This window comes from Podarcis bocagei, assembly GCF_964188305.1.
Source record: "Podarcis bocagei genome assembly, chromosome: 6".
NCBI lineage: Eukaryota > Metazoa > Chordata > Lepidosauria > Squamata > Lacertidae > Podarcis > Podarcis bocagei.
This window is the reverse complement of record NC_138130.1, coordinates 57,081,306-57,102,714: the sequence shown is the minus strand read 5'-3', so window position 1 is coordinate 57,102,714 and position 21,409 is coordinate 57,081,306. Positions and strand designations below refer to the sequence as shown.

The 21,409-nt window shown below is 42.9% G+C and overlaps 1 protein-coding gene and 1 long non-coding RNA gene across 6 annotated transcripts in view; one reads left to right on the top strand and one right to left on the bottom strand.

Annotated features, from left to right (window-relative positions):
* The window catches only part of APP (amyloid beta precursor protein), a 147,980-nt gene that overhangs the window by 125,923 nt on the left and 648 nt on the right, over positions 1-21,409 (bottom strand). The window lies entirely within an intron of this gene.
* Positions 997-8,918, top strand: LOC308590060. Of its 2 annotated transcripts, none has more exons than XR_014009660.1 (3): positions 997-2,392; positions 7,946-8,104; positions 8,512-8,918. It is a non-coding gene; the product is annotated as an uncharacterized lncRNA (long non-coding RNA). The 2 variants fall into 2 exon arrangements; XR_014009661.1 differs by having other exon boundaries at positions 997-2,719.

The following is a 21,409-nucleotide window of genomic DNA, read 5'->3' as shown; positions in this document are numbered from 1 at the left end:
CATGCATACTGTGAGCCTGTCACATTCAGAATAATTAGAAATTTAATATGAGAAGGTATAATGTCCTTTATAAGATGGGTATTTAGTCAACACAACTTGCAGAAAATGGATGTGATCCTATACATACTTACTAGGAATAAGCCCCATTGATCACAGTGCAACTTACTTCTAAGTAAACATGCACAAGATTGTAGATCAGCCACTGTTGTCTGGCAAGAACCTCCAAGTAGACAAAATAGGAAGGGTCTTAAAGTAAAGCACTAAATACTATTTTCATTTCAAATCCAAGCAATACTCATGACTGGAGGATATTTTATTACAGTGGTACCTTGGGTTAAGTACTTAATTCGTTCCAGAGGTCAGTTCTTAACCTGAAGCACCACTTTAGCTAATGGGGCCTCCTGCTACTGCCGCGGTGCTGGAGCCCGATTTCTGTTCTTATCCTGAAGCAAAGTTCTTAACCTGAAGCACTATTTCTGGGTTAGCGGAGTGTGTAACCCGAATTGTATGTAACCTGAAGCGTATGTAACCCGAGGTACCACTGTACTAGATAGGGAACCCTTCTCCAACCCCTATCGATCTCAGCAACTGTGCCCCTTGGTCAGGAGAGATGGGAATTGTAGCCCAAAACATACAAGGTAAAACTGACAAAGTAAAACCAAAATGGGGAAGATCATGACCCAGTTGTGCTGCTTATAAAAACATTCTTTTCATATTATAAGGTTCATCGCTTGTTTAGACTTCATTTTAATTGCCAAGACATGCATTGGGCAAATTACTCACTTAAATCGACTTAATACGTTTCTTCTTTTCATTCAAAAAGAAAACTGTCAAAACAGTCTAGCCCTCTGGAGCACCATAACACCATTTACTATCAACATACCAATATTTCAAGCACAGACAAGTTGATACGATATTCTGCACCAGTTCTTCCTCAGAATGACAGTTTGCAATAACGGTCATATAAAAGCACAAATTCTTCAAACTGATGTGAAGGAGAGAGAGAGAGATTGAGGGTAGAAAAATAAATCTACAGTTCCTCTTCCCTCTGCCCCAACTGCTTAAGGCTGCTGTTACAAAAAAGAGAAAACGTCACCTTTCATACATTCATTTTTTAAAAATTCAGAACAAGTGAATACAAAAACAAACACACTTTGTTTCCTCAGGTCAGAGTATTGCCTCCAGTATGGCGGGAGGAGTGTATCCCTCCAGGTGGTGTTAGACTACAACTCCCATCAACCAAAGCCAGCATGGCCCATGGTCAGGGATGATGTGATTTGTAGTCCAGCATTGCCTAAAGGGCCACAGGCTCCCCACACCTATAATACTGAATTCTCTCTAATCCCTGATTGTTTTACTTACAATCTTCAGATTGACTATCCCTGCAATAACATCCTTATTTTCAATTCAACTCCTTTTCTTGGTGACGTTTGAACAAAGATACATCTTCCTTTACATTAAAGCACATGGCATGCAACAATTCCATAAAAAAATAAGCACTCAGATAAACATTTCTGAATTTATTAACAAAGTTGCAGCAAAGTGTGTTTACCAAAATTATTACAAATATGAAATGATGCGTAGTAACATGAGCTCATCTTCCTCTATCCACCATTAGCTTCTCCCTTTCAGCATCAAAAACTTCCTAAAATCCTCATCCTTTCCCTGGACTCTTCTGTCTAACTGCTGTTCTTTCATCATTGTTTGCTAAAAGGAAAATAAAATTACCCACACTGCAAGCCTATACATGTCTACTCAAAAGCAAGCCCCACTGAGTTCAACAGAACTTACTCTTGGGTCAAGGTGTACAGAATTCCTATCTAAGTAATCTTCACCTGCTCTGTTCAAGATGTGAGCAGCCACAGATTAGCCACCTACAATTTGTATCATGAAAAATAGTGTGGCATATTAAGCTATTCCTCCCCAAGCACCACTGCTTCAATCAAATTAGGAATCCCGTTCAACTGCTTTAAAAAGAACATTAGGCGACCTTGCGGTTTCAAAGCCTTTTGTTTTGTTCACTAAATGAAAGTTTAAAGAAAAGCTACATGACTATCATGGGTGGGGATCCAATCTGTTTCCCACAGATGTTGCTGAACTACTGCTCCCATCAGCCAAGACATAGTACATGCTTGCTGGGGCTGATGGGAGTTGTAGTTCAATTATAGTTTGGGTACGTTTAGCCAAGAAAAGAGGAGAGTGAGAGGAGATATGATAGCCATCTTCAAATAGCTCAAGGACTGCCACATGGAAACTTGTTTCTTTTCCTGCTCCAGAGGCTAGGACCCGAACCAACAGATTCAAGAAACAAGAATGGAGATTCCAACTAAACAGCATGAAGAACTTTTTAACAGTTAGAGCTGCTCAACAGTGGAACGGACTCCCTCGGAAGGTGGTGGACTCTCCTTCATTGGAGGTTTTTAAGCAGACGGCCAACTGGCACGGATGCTTTAGCTGAAATTCCTGCATTGTAGGCGGTTGGACTAGATGACCCTTGGATCCCTTCCAACTCTACAATTATGATTCTGGCAGGCCAAAGGATTCCCACTCCTGTCCTAGTGCACTGAAATATTTTCTGATGCAACCTCAAAATTACCCATTAAATTTACCAGGAAACCCACGCCAACAGATGCAAACTTCCTGGCATTTTAGAAATCTCTGTACTGCACTGATAGCAAAATCAATTGTCCCTTGTTAGCAGAGGGCCTAAGCAAATAAGGTTATTTTCAGTTTATTTCACCAGATTAAAAATCATAATATTGAAACAAAATGAAAAAATGACAACGTACGTTTGTTGGACATACTGCAGGTCTTTGACAACAGTATTGTTCTTAAATTTTAAAATAAAGATACATTGAGTTAGCTGAAAAACAGCATGTAATGTATATATAATAAGTAAACAGAAACAAGGCAGCTACAAAACAAAACCTAGGTACATTTGTTTTCATTTCCTCTCCTTTTTCCATTCATTTTTGGCAACACAGTTTGAAGTCTTCCTCTCCAATGTAAAGTCTTAACTAATTTTTCTTTTATTTACATTAAAGACAAAGCTTTGAAACTTCCAAAATATTAGCTAGCCAATATTGGAGGGCGGGGATTGCTGTCGAGTCCTTTTACTCTCATTTTTCTTTTTCAAAGTGGGGATGGGAGACTTGTTTTGAAAAGTAATACAAGTTTTCCCCACCTTCCACCAACATGCCAGATTACATGGATGCATTCTGGAGACATTTTACTACTGCAATTCAGTTCTGCTGCTTTCGAGAGTGAGACTGAGTGAAACAAAATATTTCCTCAGCCACAATACGCCTACTGTTTCCAGAGGGAAGTAAGAGGCCCTTTCAGCTTCTCTATTGTCCTATCTTTCTCAAAGACCACTGAAGAGACTTAAAAAAGTCACAATACAGTACAATATTAGTTAGTTCAGATGAGTGACTAGTACCCAAAATTCCACTTCAATTTAACTTATAAAGGAGAGAATACAGTAAAGGTTCTTCCTGGTCATTTTACAGCCTGGCATGCTTCTAGAGTTCATAGCTCAAATAGAAGGATAACATAGGCTCTGCTTGGTTTCAAACCCAGTATTTAAAGCAGGCTAACCAGATGTTAAAAGGGACGCAGGTGGCGCTGTGGGTTAAACCACAGAGCCTAGGACTTGCCGATCAGAAGGTCGGCGGTTCGAATCCCCGTGACAGGGTGAGCTCCCGTTTCTCGGTCCCTGCTCCTGCCAACCTAGCAGTTCAAAAGCATGTCAAAGTGCAAGTAGATAAATAGGTGCCGCTCCAACGGGAAGGTAAACGGCGTTTCTGTGCGCTGCTCTGGTTCGCCAGAAGCGGCTTAGTCATGCTGGCCACATGACCCGGAAGCTGTACGCCGGCTCCCTCGGCCAATAAAGCGAGATGAGCGCCGCAACCCCAGAGTCGGTCACGACTGGACCTAATGGTCAGGGGTCCCTTTACCTTTACCTTAACCAGATGTTGAGCTCTTATCATCCTGTGCTGGCAGGGGCTAACAGAGTTGGAGTCCAACAACATCTGGAGGGCCACCGGTTTGTAACCCCTGCTCAACCCCCCCCAAAAAAAACACCCAAAAAAAACAACCTCAGGCAGCAAGGCTGGCAAAGATCTCCACCTGAGACCCTAAAGAACCACTTCCAGGCAGTGTAAGCCAGGGTTTCCTAAACTTCGGTCACCAGCTGTTGTTGGACTACAACTCCCATCATCTCTAGCTAGCAGGAACAGGTGTCAGGGAAGATCGGAACTGTAGTCCAAAAACAGCTGGAGACCCAAGTTTGGGGAACCCTAGTGTAACAATTTTTAGATAGGTGGACCAATAGTTTGATTCAGTGTAAGACAGCAGGTTTATAAGTTTGTATCCTTGCTGCAATCAAAGCCATTAGTGACCCACTGAGAATTTTCCATTCTAACTTGGATGACTTGGGAGCGGGGAGATGAACTATTTGGACAGGTGAGCCCATTCTGCCTACCTCCTCCTGCCTCACACTTGACTGCTTAAAACCAGAACTATTTCAGACAATGGCCTTTCATTGGCCTTGGTTTTCAGTAGTCAGAGACATGGTCAGAGCTGGGGGGGAGGGGATTCATGCTGGTTACGTTCTTAACAAAGTAATGGAAAGGCAGAAAGCAAACTTCACTCACAGAATGGCAAAATATAATAAGCAAGTCTCCTTTTGTTGTGTATATGCAAAACGGCTTTGAAATAATGAAACTCCTCCAGTGACAGTGTGTGAATTGTGGACTCAGCTATTCACTTAATTTAACACAGGAATATGCTATTCATAAGCTGAAAGCTCAAAGTAACACAGTACGCTCTTTTTTGTTTTTTAAAGTGCTGATCAAATCTAGTATGTCTAAGCATGCTGCATGGGGGAAGGAGGAAGAGAGGAAAAAAAACACCTCTGTGAAAACTGCACGCCACTTCAAGTTTTCAATGTAATCTATCACAAACAAAACTAACGAGAGCAGCTGCTAAACCTACCGGTATCAAATGGGCATCAAAATATTTGGAACAAGCTACAGGATGTGAGTAGTAGAATATCACACAACTCAACATCTGATATGGACACAGCCATGCAGAGTTCACCAAGAGGTCTGCAAGCTTCCCAGCATGGAACACAGAAGCCATAGAAAAATACTATAAATGCAACGGTTCAGCACAGAGTTGCCTTGCTGAAAAGAGGCATTGTGAGTTATTCTGCATTACCGGACTAGATTAAACAGATGACATTAAACACTGTCTTTATAACCGCAGCCTGCATCAATTCACACCGACAAATTCCTAAACAACTTGGACCACAAATAACTGAAGGAGCACCTCACCCCCCCAAGGTGCTGATACAGAGGAGGCCCTGCTGGCAGTTGTTCCACCCTGCAAAGTTCTGTCAAATAAACATGCTAAATCAGATCCCAATCAAGTTAGGACTACTGGAGCATTTTCAAAAATGTTTCCCAATTCATAATTTGCCAGAAAGCCAAGATTGCTTCTGGCAATGGGAATGTAAGGTCACAGCTCTAAGCAGTTTTATGGCATTTTTAGCTGGCAACTCTTCTGTTTTGCCTAAACTACAAAGTTTTCATCAATTGTATGGCATTATGTCTGTTATAGCACCCTGCCCCCCCCAATAAACAAGTAGATAATACTTGTTACCTCCAGTACTTTTTTTCTTTTAAAAAAAAATGTTTAGGGCTACTCTTATTTTCCTACTCATATTGAAATACTGTCCCTCCCACAATGAGGCCAAACTTAGATTCACAATATGTTTAGGGGTATGCGTACCCCTGAGTTTCTCCCCCCCCCCGAAAATAAGCACTGGTTACCTCTATCCTCTTCATCCCTACCTCTGAGAACAGGAAATGCCCATTTGTCTTTAGTACCAATATGCTCCTGAAGAAATTAGACATCAAAAGAACAAGTGTCCATTGAGATGCACTGAGCTGGATTCAAATTCCTAAATATTAAATCCCTGGTGGGCAGTGTGTACTGCAAGATTTGAATATCACTGTGCAAACTGCCCCACAAATTGTGGTTGATATTAGCCAATAAAAGGAAACTGTGAGTGTAATGTATTTCCAAATTTTCTTTTACCGTCTGTTTTAAACATGTATAACTGCTGATCTTCTACATGCAAACACTTAGTTTTGAGAGGTGACCTACCTTTGTTCTGCATAAAACATAGCACACAATAATATTCAAGTCAAAATAGGATCAAAACAAGGGAAATCAAAGAATTCCGACACTTTCCCTTGTCAGCTGTCTCAAGACAGATGGAGAACCCATGCGGCTGTCCAAGCATAGACGCTGTTCTAAGAATTCACCTCCTACAATGCAATATTAAGTCACTCTTGTATGCCTGCCAAGTCATTCCACAAGACTGTGGATTTTGGTAGGTATTCAGTCACTTCAGAAGTACAGTCTGCACATTATAACTTATGCATCGGTTGTCAAAGTGAATTCAACATTGAAGTTTTAAAACCATTTCACACATCTTGTATTCTCACTGATGGAAGGGGTATTTTCGGAGGGAGTACAGAAATCATATCTATCTACGGATACGGCGCAGGGCGAAGAAACTAATACAGGACCTAAGTGACATGACAGGGAATGGCATGACCAGACGCAGGGGAGCAGCATTCTTAGCACACTAGTTTTCCACACAGGATAAATGGCTATGAAAATAACACCCTGCTATTACCTCAGCTATGCCCTGACTCGCTGAGTTCAGAATTCAATGAAAGCACAAAGGGAGACCGAAGACTGCACACCCAAAGATATCACTGAGACACCCATCCAGAAACTGCTAAACCGAGAACCTGTTATCTTAGCCACAAAGCAACAAACATCTCTTTTCCAACGCACACTTAACTGTGAGAGCACAGCCCCTGCTTAAAAACAGCTGAATAAATGGCTCTATGTGAACTGAACGCTGGAATCTCTTCGTTTATGTGAATACACTTCCCCTATTCAATAATGAACAACTGAAATGTGATATATGCACTGGGACCAAAGCCCTAAATAATTATCACTCAGGGCAGAAAATTACATACGCGTTGGATTCAGGCTAAGTGTGCAACAATGCCCCTCTCTGCCATGCTGATGACTGGGGAAGGGGGGTGAATAGGGTGCCTTTCTGCTGGACTGCACCAGAAGTGCAATGGGGGGGGGATGGGACTCGGCTGCAGCAAAGGTCTGATCTGTGACCAGGTGGATGGAAAGCTAATGCAGACAGTTTGCCTGCCAGTGGTAGAGAATGGGGCGTCTCTGGGTTGTGGATCCCAATCTCCAGGCCCTTTAGCTACACCAGCATGGAGCTGCCATTGCACCTTCCACTCTGGCCAGAGGGAGCCAACAGAGCTTGGCACGCAGCAGTGGAACCAAACCAGTTCTCGCCAGTCCCACACGATTGCTCTGCTCAGGAATCAAACTTAGCTTAGCCATGGGCTAACCTGTCGCAATCATTTCAATGGGACTGTACATAACAAGCCAGACTGACAAGGCACCTCTCCCTAAGGAAACACTTCGTTTCATTTTAAAAAGCCGTTCTAGTGATCGTCTTGTACTATTTTTAAATGATGTTTTATTTCTGTAAACAACGTTGATGTTGCCTCATATAAATGGTGTCATGTAAATACTCTTATATAAATAAAGCAAACACATTTCACCACAGCACCTTCTGCTCCACCTACATCACTGCAGGAGCCAGGATAAGAGGTGGGGGGTGGGGGGTGGATGGGCTGGAGAATAGCTAAATTGCTCTCAGATTAGACTGTGCTTATTTCTGATTTTAAGAAGCAGAGAGCATTCTTGGATGCCAAAATTTAAAATGCCAGAACATAAAGAATCAGTGCATATATAGGATATATATATGCATGTATTTCCTATAAACATAATTAGCACTGACTTACAAATTGTATTTTTCTCCCTCTTCAAGATAACACCATCTAATTACCGGTCTGCACCATCTGTAACAACACCGAAACCTTTTTCTTCTGGAGGAGGAATCTACTCAAGAGCAGTTATTAAGTTTGGGAAAGCAGCAATTGTACATACAAGGAGTGGAATGTAATTTTACCACCAGGAGAATTTATATGTGAGTTAAGAGCTTGGGGAGGGGGGAGATGGGGGGAGCAGAAGAGAAACACAGTCTTTGCTAGCTCTGCATCTGACCTGAAAATGCCAAAAAAAAAAAAAAAGGAAGATGCCTGACTGCTAAGAGCTGAGCAGGTGCATAAACTGCAGGGGACTTTTCTTTCAACGCTGCAGCTTTCAAATAAAATGGCACCTTGAGGCATTGGTAGGTAACAAAACAAAGCTGTGCAAACCAGCCATATGGTCACGTTATGTATTTGTTTCCCCCTGCAAAGCGCAGTTCTGCTTCCAGTGGAGGGCATTTATTAAAAACATGCTTCCAAATAACATCAAATAACAAGTTTCCAGCAATGCACATCTGGGGCAAATGCTTTATTACTCTCTTTGCTCTCTTTATCTGCCTCCCAGGTAAGAAGACGACAAATCTCCCTACATGCCCTGTCGAAGCAGCTCTAATAGCTTTGGACCTTTCGCCAGTTTCTGAGCCCTCCACCTGACGGACAGTAGCACCGGCAAAATTGAGGAATGCATTGCAGCAGCAAAGGAATCAATGGCTGCATTATGTTCACAGTATTCGTAATAAAGGAGTTCATTTAAAACGATCATAGCACTAAAAGGTTTTCGAAAATCTGTAAGCAGCTCTCTGCCATGTTCTTATGTCGATACGATTATAAAGGAATATTAAGTTACACAACATTACCCTGAGATTGAAGCCCAAATTTCAAAGGAACCAGCATTCCAGGGCTGGTCAAACATTCCCCAGAGGCAACTCAAATCGCTTTAACAGATAAAGGGAGAGAGATCCCTCAAAAACCCTTTAACAAAAAACAAAAAACCACTATACTGTTCTATTCTACAGTCTTGCGTCCTCACACCCCCACTTCCCCCTCAGCATTCAGCTGCTCCATTCAGAAGCCACTTTGTCAACTGAGACGGTCTCCTAATGCCAAGTTATGCCGTGGGATAAGATGCCTGGAACTCAAAGCATCTGGAAATATTCCCTCACAGACACTTAACACTATTCAAGATGGTAACGTCCTCTAGACACTCAACTATAAACAGAAAGAAAGATGAGAGAGGGGGCAAAACAGCACTTTGCTCTTAGGTTTCTTGGTCACACTGGGGCTCCAGAGCATTGGGGGCGGGGGGGCGGGAGAGAGAGAGGCACACACTGAAACAAATTTGGTTGCCATAGCAAACAACTCACTCATTTTTGGCCACTTGCATGAAAGCGATTGCGACTCAGCCTCGATGCTCCTCTTTCACAAGAACCTTTTAAACCCAGCCTGTCCCTAGCTATGCTCACTGGGGCTGACAGAAGTTGATGGCCAAAACATGTGGAAGGGACCTGGTTGCAGAAAGGCTGTTTCAGCCTCTTGTCATGCTCCAGAAAGGAGAAGCAAACCGCTAGTAACAAAGCAAGAAGCAAAAATAAACAACAAACCATGAGGGCAACAGTTCTGCTTTTCTGTCCTGCTGACTTAAATAACCTAAAATACAGGGTGGGGGAAATCCAGTAATTTCAGCTACACCTGAGTTGCAAAGACTCAATGACGTCCCCCCAAATACTAGACTGAAGGGTCTCTGCCAGCTCCCCCTTGAAAGCTGTGCTTGGACAAAATGTTGGCTCCAGATGTGGGGGGGGGGGAGTAAAGGACCCCTGGATGGCTAAGTCTAATCAAAGGCGACTATGGGGTTGCGCTCATCTCACTTTTAGGCCGAGGGAGCTGGTGTTTGTCCATAGACATCTTTCTGGGCCATGTGTCCAGCATGACTAAACCGTTTCTGGCACAACGGAACACTGTGATAGAAGCCAGAGTGCATGGAAACGGCGTTTACCTTCCCGCCGGAGCGGTACCTATTTATCTACTTGCACAGCCGTGCTTTCGAACTGCTAGGTTGGCAAGAGCTGCGACACAGCAACGGGAGCTCATCGCGGGGATTTGAACTGCCGACCTTCCGAATGGCAAATCCAAGAGGCTCAGCAGTGGAGCTCAAAGACCACCTGGCCCCCACATGCCAAACATCTCTCAGCCCAGGCTTTCCACAGAAGGAGCCATATGGTGCTTGCATCGTGGTTAGGCAGGAAGCTTCTTCATTGAATTGAGGCAGAAGAACTCCAAACAAGTCATTTGTGACATGTAGCTCCCCCCCCCCCTTTTTGATTCCCAAGAGCCACACATCTGCCTGGCCTCTTTCTGTAACAAAAGCTTAACATTTAATAATTTGAATTATTCTTGTCTGTGTGTGGCAATGCTTGCCATCCTTGGCCAAGCCAGCTGCTTTACTCTAACAGTCTACCATTTACAAAGCCCTCTCTGTGTATCCTCAGCTCAACTTCTCCTCTATTCAATAAGACTTAACACAGAGATCATTTTACGGAGAACTTCAAAAGAAAGGCGCTTATACCTCACACTCTCCACAACCCTCATTCCTGTTCATGCAACCAGAGGTTGGCTACCGAAATAATCAAGAACAGATATTCAATTAGAGATGGAATTCTTTTCTTTGAACAGGAGGCAGGAGCCACTAATACGGAAATAATGGATTTGACAGAAGGTGCGGTGGCTTTAGACTCTAACGAAACCTTACTATCAAGACAATTTAGGCTGCAAAACTACATATAGCATCTGAGTACAGATCGGCTGAAAACAGAACTAGCCTAAGGATAACTTCAGCATGTAAGGTGACAAGACAGTTTAGCGATTACAGAGTAAACAAGGTTAGATATGTTGGGAGCGCGTTCAGATCACACAAACAAGAAGTGCTGTTTATGTCACACTCTCTTACAAAACAACTCTAACTGCGGTATGAGACATTTCCTCGTTGGCCCTTCTCTATTAGAATAAAGTCACAGCAGTTCAAGGCAACGGTATATCTCTGCATTCTTCCCAAAGTGCAACTTGTCTGGTCTCAACCTCAGCTGTAACATCAACAGCTGAGTTGAGGGCCAGCTTGATAAAAGACTATGCTGTGGGGGGTGGGCACTGAACCTGCAGTCCCCAGATGCGTTGGGCTCCAATTCCCATCAGACCCACCCTGCATGGCCAATGGTCAGGGATGATGGTAGTTGTAGTCCCACAACCTCTGACGGGCCACAGGTTCCTCATCCCTTCTACATAGTTCCAGAGGTGGGAAGACTTCTTGCTTGTGGGATCTACTTTTATTCAAACCCCTAGATCCATCAATCAGGGATCAGTGCAACCACCATTAAAGAATTCCAAGCTGGGGAATATTTATTTAGTACCAGAACTGAGCAGAGCATACAGTCTTCCCACAGAAATTTCCATGAATGTGTGCTATTAAAAAAAAACACCCCACATGTTTTGTTACTCCAAGCTTTCTTCATTTCAGGAGTATAATAAGCAGGCCAGTGCTGCTATACAATTGTATATCATAAATCTACTACAGGCTGCGCATAGATCTACCAGTACACCCAGATCTGCTTTTGGTAAACACTATATGAACATTCTGGTTTCTTAATTTCAGAATAAACATTTCAGGAAGATGTTCAGTTCTAGAACACATGAGTGTACATACATAACCTGCCAATAATTTTTAATTCAAAGTAGATGTTCACATGGCAAAGCAGTCAATACAATTCTTTGTTCCTTAGTGTGCACACGTGTGCTAAAAAAATACATGTTTTGTTACCATATGCGGTGATGTTCAGAACTGCTATCTATTATAAACCCCAACCAGTTGGAACTTAGGTTATGTTATGTGGAGTACACAATTCTTTATCACAAGCTATCCATACATCAAGGGAATGACTGCAGCAATGCTATTGATACTATGAGAATTGTATAACAACTATATACATTAGAAATATTCCATGTCAATATAAAAAACCAACAAACCTTTGCAAGGTAAAAATCACTAAGCCTCTGACAAAGCAACTTTTCTGATTCTGAATATTTAACTATTTTTCTGATCCTTGTCTGAGAAATCTTCAACTTTTGCCAGTTATGTGGTTCATACAAATCTATTCCAAGTAATTATGTTTCTTTAGAATGCTAGAAAGTGTAAATGGAAGAATCAAAATGATTTGCATTCAAATCCCAAATTAAGATATGCACTCTTGGGTAATTTACTCTGCCCAACGCTTTATTCTATTTTCTTTTAAAGACCCAGTAACACACATTTAACTAAAATATAAATATAGCTCTGGGTGGAATCCACACAAGCTGTTCCTCCAATTATATTTATAGTTATAGCAATTGCAACAGAATGAAGTAAATAAGGAATTAATACAGAAAGAAGCAAATCCTTAGCAATCCGTTATTGCTATCATGAGCCATTTGCATACAAAAATGCAATGTAAAAGTTCTACAAGAGTGTCCAGCTGCATTATTGCTAAAAGTGAATACCAGTGGTTTCTAGGAAGCCTACAAACAGATTGTGAAGACAACAACCATGTCCTTGTGTTTGACTCTCAGCAACAAGGGTTCGAAATTAGCAGGGTGCCAGGTGCATTTTGCACCTAAAGATTCTCCATTTGCGAGCACCTCAACAGGTCTGGGTGCCATTTTTTGCACCCGGCTGACACTCAAGAATTACTGAAATGTATGTACTTTGAAGCCTCAAAGTATATGTTAAGGACAGACTATATGTTAAGGAGTTTAACAATAAAGAGTATAGTGTTTTGAAAACTGAAGTATGGTATCAATATTTTTATTGTAAACATCAAATTAAACATGCATTAACAATTTCCCAGTTTCTAACACTGTCAGCAACCAGTATTTGGAGACTGAAACACTGAACGTTCCATTTTGCATCATCAATGAATCTGTCCAACCTTGTAGAATTCGAAGGTGATAATATGGACTGTTCCAATTCCAACTGAAAGGGGACATTAATGCCCCCTTGCATAAAACCGCCTACAAGTATAAACTAGCACATTAGAGGCAAAGCAGCCACTCCCTGTTGTTCTAAGTTTCTACTTACAGAGCAGTATATAGTTTTTATGCCCGGAGCCCTTTATGAATTGACCTAGCATGTCCACCCAACCACCTGATTCTGTTCCATGTGTGAACCAAGCCTAGGAGAAGAAAATAAGCAAAAGAAAATCAAGCAAAGCTAACAGCAAACCTAAAAAGGACCACCAAAAGCTTCAGATAAATAATATATTTAACAAATGTAAAACATTTAGTTATCCAAACACTTAAGAATCCATAACACACATGCTATGACTATGGAGGTTTGAAACAAACAATCCATAAGCCCTTTCAAAATACGCACACACAAATTGCTCCACATTCGAGAGAACCAACCAAGCAACTACCAGCAAATCATAAAATTATAGACACACAGAACTGTAGAGCTGGAAGGACCATGTAGGTCATTTAGTCCTGCAATGCAGGAACATTTTGCCCAACATGGGGCTCAAACCCACAACCATGAGATTAAGAGTCTCATGCTTTACCAAGTTATCTTCATATCACATATTCATGTATAACTGGTAAGTGGGCACTACTACTAAGCAGGAGAGGGCCAATAAAAGGAAGTACCCATTCAAGATATTTTAACAATTTAAAAGTATTGCATCACACTGAAGCCAATATAAAAACTCACTATCTCTACTACACAAACACTTTCCTCAAGAGTTTCTTTATGACCAGCATGGCAGAATGCCTTGTTTTTAAAAGGATTGCATGCTTATCCCAGAGTATTAACAGCTCCATAAAACCCAGTGAGTGATCAGATGGCTCCAACTTTGAAGACTGTGCATGGTGTTTCTCATGGAACTTTGGAGTGTCAGGCATAGCCCTACTGGCTTTAGCCCAAACGTAGCAGAGTTTTCCTGCACAGCGAGGAAGCTAGTTGCGGCGGTAATGACTAGTCAGCTAGACTCAGAATAACTATTTACAGGATTTATTAAAAAGGAAAAATAAAACCAGCAGAGTTTCTGCATACAAATAAAAGCAAATAAATCCTATCTTTCTTTCTTTCTCTCTCTCTCTCATAACCATACACAGCACTTCTAACTCCTAACACACCTCACATCAAACTGTGCTAGCAATCCCTAGATAACAGAGTTGAGTGCTGCTCGTTAACCAATCAGAGCGAGTAGTTTCTAGGTCAAGCAGACCTGGGCTTTCTGCCAAGAGTAAATTGACACCAGCTTGAGTTAATTGGTGAAGCTAGAATCTGCAAGTTTCTCACGAGAACCAATTAACAGAAACTGAAACCGAAACTGAACAGTTTCAGCTTTCCCAGATCTGGTGTTTCACGAGCAGCCCCCATCATCCCAAATGCATTTACTTGGACAAGCCCAGGCCTGGCATCGGCTGTGCCATGCGTCACCCGGCTCACTGCCAGCAGGAAGCATGAGACTCTCCCAACAGGAAAGGGACTTGTCTTTCTCCAGAACACTTTTCGCTCCCCAAAATCAACATTACAGTGCACAACTGGCAGGGCTGAACCAAAACACTTTGCCATTCCCAACAGCGCTTCAACACAATCTTACAGCATTGCCAAGGATGGCAGGGCAGATTTCTCATATTATTCCCTTCTTCCCTGGGACCTCTAAAGTTATTTATTTTTATTTGCATTTCTATCCCAGCAATTTCCCCCCGCCCCAGGAGCTCCAGAGGGTATTTATGGTTATCCCCTTCTTATTCAATCCCTACCACAACCCTGAGCAGTAGGTTAGGCTGAGGGGCAGTGACTGGCCCAAGGTCACCTAGATGCCCAAGTGGGGATTTGAACCCTGAGTCCCAGCAGTGTTCAAGATAAGCCAGGCACATTTTGCGACTGGTGCGGGTCCAATTACAACTACATGGAGATCTCTGGATGCCAGGTTGGCAACTGACATCTCCATCTGGCTGGCCCCTCCAGCTTTCTTAAGAAGGTAAGCAGAAGAGCTTATTTGTTGTATTAATCTCCCACCTTTCTTTCCAAGGAATACATGGTTCCCATCAGCCTCACAGCCAATGGTCAAGGATAACAAGGCTTCTAACCATGTGGGGAGGGCAACATCTGAGAAGGTTTCATTTAGACAAGGCTCATTCTCAACTCCCCAGGGGGATTGAACCTAACACCTTCTGCATGCAAAGCACATGCTCTATCACTCTTCGTCTGCAATCAGACCACCAACAGGGAGCATGTAAAACTGTCGTCCACACATTAACCCAGCTCCCAAGAGCTTTGGAAATTAATGGCAATCCTACATTCTCAGTATTTAATTAGAAGGGGCGTTGGAAGACACCAAACAGCAGGTGGAATACAGCCTTATGGGTCACTTAAGACAGGTCATGCCTGCAGGGTTGAACCAACCAGGGTCTGAATTTGTTTTAATCAGTCACTTTGGCAGTTCAAGTATTTCAGACCATGAAAGGAGATTGCCATTTATTTTTTTTAGTAACTATGCAAAAACAGACTCGGAATTAGTGGGACAATGCCTTTATTAGGCCAATTTATCTTAAAAATCAAGGATGTTAATTTCAATGTTATACAGAACTCTTTTTTTCTAGGTATTGTTCTGAAGAAAAGAAATAAGCTGAGCACCGCCTGTCCAGCCTTTGAACATAACCAATGAATCACACTGCCATCTCTCAATGCTAACAAGTCACCACACAGACTTGACTGGCACAGACAGCTAGTTCCCAAACACACAGCAGATTCTCTGCCTACGCCTGACCTCTGGGGTCTGGGATATCAACATGTGGAATCAGGGTATGGGCACCAGGCTTCAGTCAGGGCAAATAGGAATCAAGAAAACCACAACTGATGACCACATAACATAGACCTGTATCAACATGTCGTCAGATGTAACTATATAGTCCTGCAACCCAAGGCAGTAGTAAATGTACGTAAAGTATTTCATGAGGAATACTATGAGGAACATGACCACATACACAGGCACTCAGAGTCAATTTAAGAGGAAGACCCATAGATAGCAAGATTATTCAGAGTGCAAATTATACAATTAGGAACAGATAGTGAAAGATAGGGAAGAGTGACTTTTGCATGTCCTGAACAAGAAGTAAAAACAAACCAGCAATGTCTTTGGTCCATCTTGAAATCAGTCAGTTCTGTTGAATACAACCAAGCTGTCCTGAGGATTATGGATATGTTATGGGTTCTATTTATGCAATCGTCCAAACCATGGTTTGCAAAATTGGAAACAAGCAAAGGTTTGTCTGTTCCCTCTTCCCCTCACATGCAACTTCCTCGTGTTTCCTGCTTAGCACTAACCATAGTTTGCTGGAACGTTCAGGTCAGTAACTATAGCCTTTGTGACCTGGGATATATAAAAATGAACTGGAGTAGGAAGTCACATATAAAAGGGTAAGAGAAAGGAGTACAAATTCCTGATTGTTGGCCATGGGATTTTAGTTTTAGACCACAAAAAAATGTATTTAGCATTGTGCCAGCAAATATACCCAGTGCTAGAAATAGCACACTTTGGACTTCTGCAACCCTATACTACCAAAGAACATGTATTTTAGTTTCTGACATCTGAGAAGCAGGAAAAATTAAAAGCTGAAAATAGAAACCACCAATTTTGTAGTAAACAAAAGAAAGTGTATCATTTGGACACAAACAGTTGCACACAGTCACAATACTGATGACTAGCTGTATATTTGGATGTTGAGTCTGGTTTTATATTACAATATTAAAACCATCAGGCTCATCAAAAAAACATTAAAATCCCAACAGGCAAAATATTGCTATACTACAGCTATTGTTGCCGATCAAATAAAACTGATGCACTTCACGTCTGTAGCCAAGTTTATTTGTTGTGTCAACCTGTAACTTTCCTATTCAATAAGCAAAGTACAAGGCACCATTTCATAAAACTGTAAGAAATATGGTCATGTATTCAGTTTGTTAAAATATGTAACAAAGAACACTCCGCTAGCTAGTACAAAAGTTCTACTTAGTCAACATGTTTGAATACTTATACCATATAACCGATAAACATTTTATTTGGGAAATAAAGTGCAGGCACATGTGTAGCAGAAAGAATCGCCAAGGCCTTTATCTCTTAAATCATTCTATCCTGCATCTTACAAATAATCACCTAATGCACATCACTGCATAACATATCTTGTATGAACACCAAAGGCATTTTAGGAAGCATTCCTGCAGCAAGCTACTCTCAGTCACTGGAGGGAACCTGCAGCTCCCCATACATTGTTGGACTACAGCTCATATCCCTGACCACTGGCCATGCTGGGTGGGAGCTAGGGAAGCAGTGTTAGAAACTCAGATTTATAAACTAGGCGCCAAATGGCTCCTTAAACCAGGGGCACAGTCACCAAAATGCAATGTCTAGTTGCCACTTGGGAGCCAGACAGCTCGAAAGTCTTATCTTTTCAATACAACTTTTTGGTTCCTGAAATTCATTCTGATTGTGCAGATAAAATATAATGCATAGAATTCTACAGGATGTGAAAACAGGCAAGATCCAGGCACGCACCACTGGATGGTGGAGATGTCAAGTGACAAATTTCAAACAAGGTAGGGAATTTGTAATCCATTAAAATCTGGAGGCCCACAAGGTCTTTATCCCTAATCCTGAGTCTCACCAAAACTCAAACCTGAGCAGCTTCCACAGACAATACATTTTATTTTGGCTGAAAGAAAGCACTCAGCAATACCTATACAAAAGTCCCATACTCAAGCCTCAGGTTTGGAAATTAAATAAGCATCTTTATTTTTTACATGCTTACATTCTAAGAGTTACAACTTCCTTTGTAAACATTGGCCTTGGAATGATTTCAACATTCAATAGAAATAATAAATCTTCAGTTAAGGCTGTAATTAACATCTTCAGCACATAATTTTGTTTTATAAAATGAGCTTCACAAAGACAATTTAATTATGTCCAAATGGATTAACACTGAAATCTGACAATTTGCAGCAAATGATGCCAGAGGGTGGGGGGGGGAGAGTGAAAAGAAAATCTATCCAAGGCCATAACTGAAAGCAGAGGCGGCTTTGCAACCGTAGACAATATTGTTCATCATAACACCAATCCTATCCTAATGAATCCGACATTCTTCAGAACAAGGCCATGTAAATTAGTTCAGTACAGCAGGATGGTTTCATTTTATAAAACGAAAAGCAAGTGGGTTGCGCAACAATACGTTGCAATGTAAATTCTCCCCCTGGGGAAGGTGTGGCTCTCCAGATGTTGTTGTAGTACAATGTTGTGTTTTAATTGTTGTGAGCCGCTCTTGGAGCCTGGGGTGAAGGGTGGGTAACAAACTGTAATACTAATAATAGTAATAATAATACAACTCCCATCATCCCTGACCAGTAGCTGGGCTACCTGATGTCCTGATGGGAGTTGTCCAATAATATCCAGAGGGACACAGACTCCCAACAGGACTACTTCTGTCCCGGTTGACATCCAGGGAGCCATGCCTTCCTCCAGGATCCTATAAGCTGTCAAAGGCTCAAACCAGCCAATTCACCTTTTTCTCTGATACAACAGAGTGTTATGCTTGGGGCCAGACCTTACATGCCAGAGATGGGCTCCGTCACATATGAAGGAAGCTTGTAAACAGCTGCTCATCCCGGGGCAGGTAAAAATAGGGTTCTCCAAGACAGCCCTGGCAGGAAAAAACAGTTCTCTCCATTTCTGAGGCCAGAAGGGACTGACACTGTAACCTAACCCACCGGCACACCTTTGTGCTGGGCAGGGTGTGTTTCTCACAACCAGCCACCAACTTGGATTAAAGGAGCAGATTCATGAAGGATAAGGTTTTCAAAGGCTACTAGCCCTGATGTTCAAAGGCTACTAGCCCCACTGTTCGGAGGCAGTGTGACTTCCAGTTGCTGAAACCACAGGTGGAGGAAAGTGCTGTTGTGTTCTGGGGTCCTGGGAGAACAGGACCTGGACTAGAATCGGTGTTAGAAACTAGGATAGAAAAGCTATTTACCACATGGCTCCTGGAACATAGGCTATGAGTGCAAAAACAGAAAGTCTAGTCGCCATTTTGTCCTTTTTACAAAGGTGGCTCGCGCTGCAGCAGGGGAAGTGCGGCTTCGCTGCGTGGCATTGATCCTACTTTGGAGTCAGTAAATTAAATAAATAAAATGCACTGTGCAAATTTGAGAGGGTTAGAGTAGATGACCCTCAGGATGCCTCACAACCCTACAATTCTATGAGTAAAACCAACATTTGAATTGTGAGCTATTCTGGTGGCTTAGTGAATAGCCTGGTTCACTTAGGTTTGTTAAAGCAGGTTTGGGGAAATGACTTGCAGTGACTGCTCAAGTTGCCCTGGGGGTGGATTGCACTCCTCCTGGAAAAGGTAGGCAACTCATCCCGCCTTAAAAGAATAGCATTCAGAAGATGCTCGAAGGCATTCCTATCTTAAAGGTGACACATGAGGCTATGACTCCAATGCTAAAAAAAGGGATCAGTGGATTTCTGCCTAGCTGCTCTTTTGCAGATTGCATTTGTCTAGATGTTCCACCCACTCCACACAAGTGAAGTATCATCCATCAGTTTGCACAGGCTTTCCCTAACCCATAAGAGTGGGCCCTGCTAGTACTGAATTCCTGCTTTAAGATAAGGTGTTTTATGCTGCACAGTATCTGTTTTTAGGGTATATTTTATTGTTTTTAATGTTCCATTTCTGTGTGGCACTGAGAAATTCTAAGAATTAAGCAGTTTAGAAATGCTTCTAATTAAGCAAACAGACAATACTCTTACAATGACTCAGAACTAAGGATGCAATCCTTGCCTCACTGAACTCAGTGGGACTTACTTAGGAGTAGGCACGTTTAGGATTCCACTGCAAGTCTCAATAATTTCACTTGGACTTGGCTTGCGTAGGATAGGATTACAGACTACACCCTGAGAGTAAGTCCAATCGAACCCTAAGAGACTCATTTCTGAGCAAAAGCAGACAGAACTGCACTGTGAATTGCTAGGAAGGAGAGGCAGCTAGCCTGGAAGAAGAAAGGTTTGCAAGAACAAGCAAAGAAGATCAAGAGATAATGGCTAACATCCCTCCCTGCCAAAAAAATAAAAGGCAACAGTGTTCCTCCTTACTCTATGTGAATGTATTTTTCTTTTCCCTATCTCTTCAGGACTGTCATATACAGAGATTTGCACATTATTTTTAATGAGCAAAAAATTAAATCCTTGATTCTTTCCCCAACAGTCTCCAAAAGAGGTGTGGCATATTTAGAGCGTCTTCTGCCACTCCCCTAATCTCCCCCACCTTTAAAATAAGAGGGGAGCAGGCTGGTCAAAACCGCAGCCTCGACCACTGAATGATGTCTGGACCTAACAGATTCTTTCTGAAAGCGCAAGTAGAAGAAAAGCAGACAGCCAAGCCAAGCACAAGGCAAACCCCAGTTTAAGGAAGAAGGGGAAGAGCTCCCCCCCCCCCTTTACACTGCCCAGTTGTGTGCCCAGGCTCCAGTACGTCGCACCCAGCCGCGGCTGCCTGACGGGCAGTGAGATGAATGGGAAGGGAGAGTTGTTTCCAACACCTAGCGGTGAGAGGGTTGCTCCAGGCTGCAGCTCGCATTATTACAGCGCTGCCTTGCTGCACTGCAGAGGCGCCATCTTCTTGCTCTTAATCTTCCCCGCCAACCCATTTCCTTTCCATCGGCTCCCTAAACGCCCATCCTAAGAGGAATCCACCCCCTCCTTGTAACGCGTAGAGGTGCCTCTGAAAAACACGCGCGGCCAAGGCGATTTCCTCCCGCAAGACGGCGGGCGGGGGGAGAGAGAAGTCACCCCCCAGGACACACACAAACACACACACCCCTCTCTCTCCCGCATCCAAACAAAGTCTGCAAGGCGCTCTCGGATCAATGAAACGGGGGAGAGTGGAAGGTGCTCGCTCCCAGAAGCAGGTCGCGCCAGTTGTGGGAACAGACGGGGCGGGGAGGCTGTTTTCTGCTTTCTTTTTTAGGAAGCGGGGGCTCCCTTGTGCAAACGGGGCGGCTATTCCGCAGGAGCCGCCGTCCGCTCTCAAGTTACTCGGAGGCACCTGATCCAAAACTTGACCCCCCCCTTCTCCCCTATGGACGGCTGGGTAGACGGATGGCCCTTAACCGCCTGCCTGCCGTTTGTTTTCCGAACTGGAGCGCAGAGAAAGAAGAGGAGGAGGAGGAAGAAGAAGAAAAACGAGGCTAGGCTACCAGGAGAGGCGGGAAAGCAGCGGGATGCCTGCCGTCTCCTCTCCCGATCTTCCCCGCGGTGGGTCTCTCTCTCCTCCTCCTCCCCCCATCCTTCCCGGTTCGGTTCCCCACCCCCAGGTCCGCCACACCGGACAACCCGGATCTCTCTCTCTCCAGGAAGGCAACAAAAGCCACGCAGCGGCCAGGC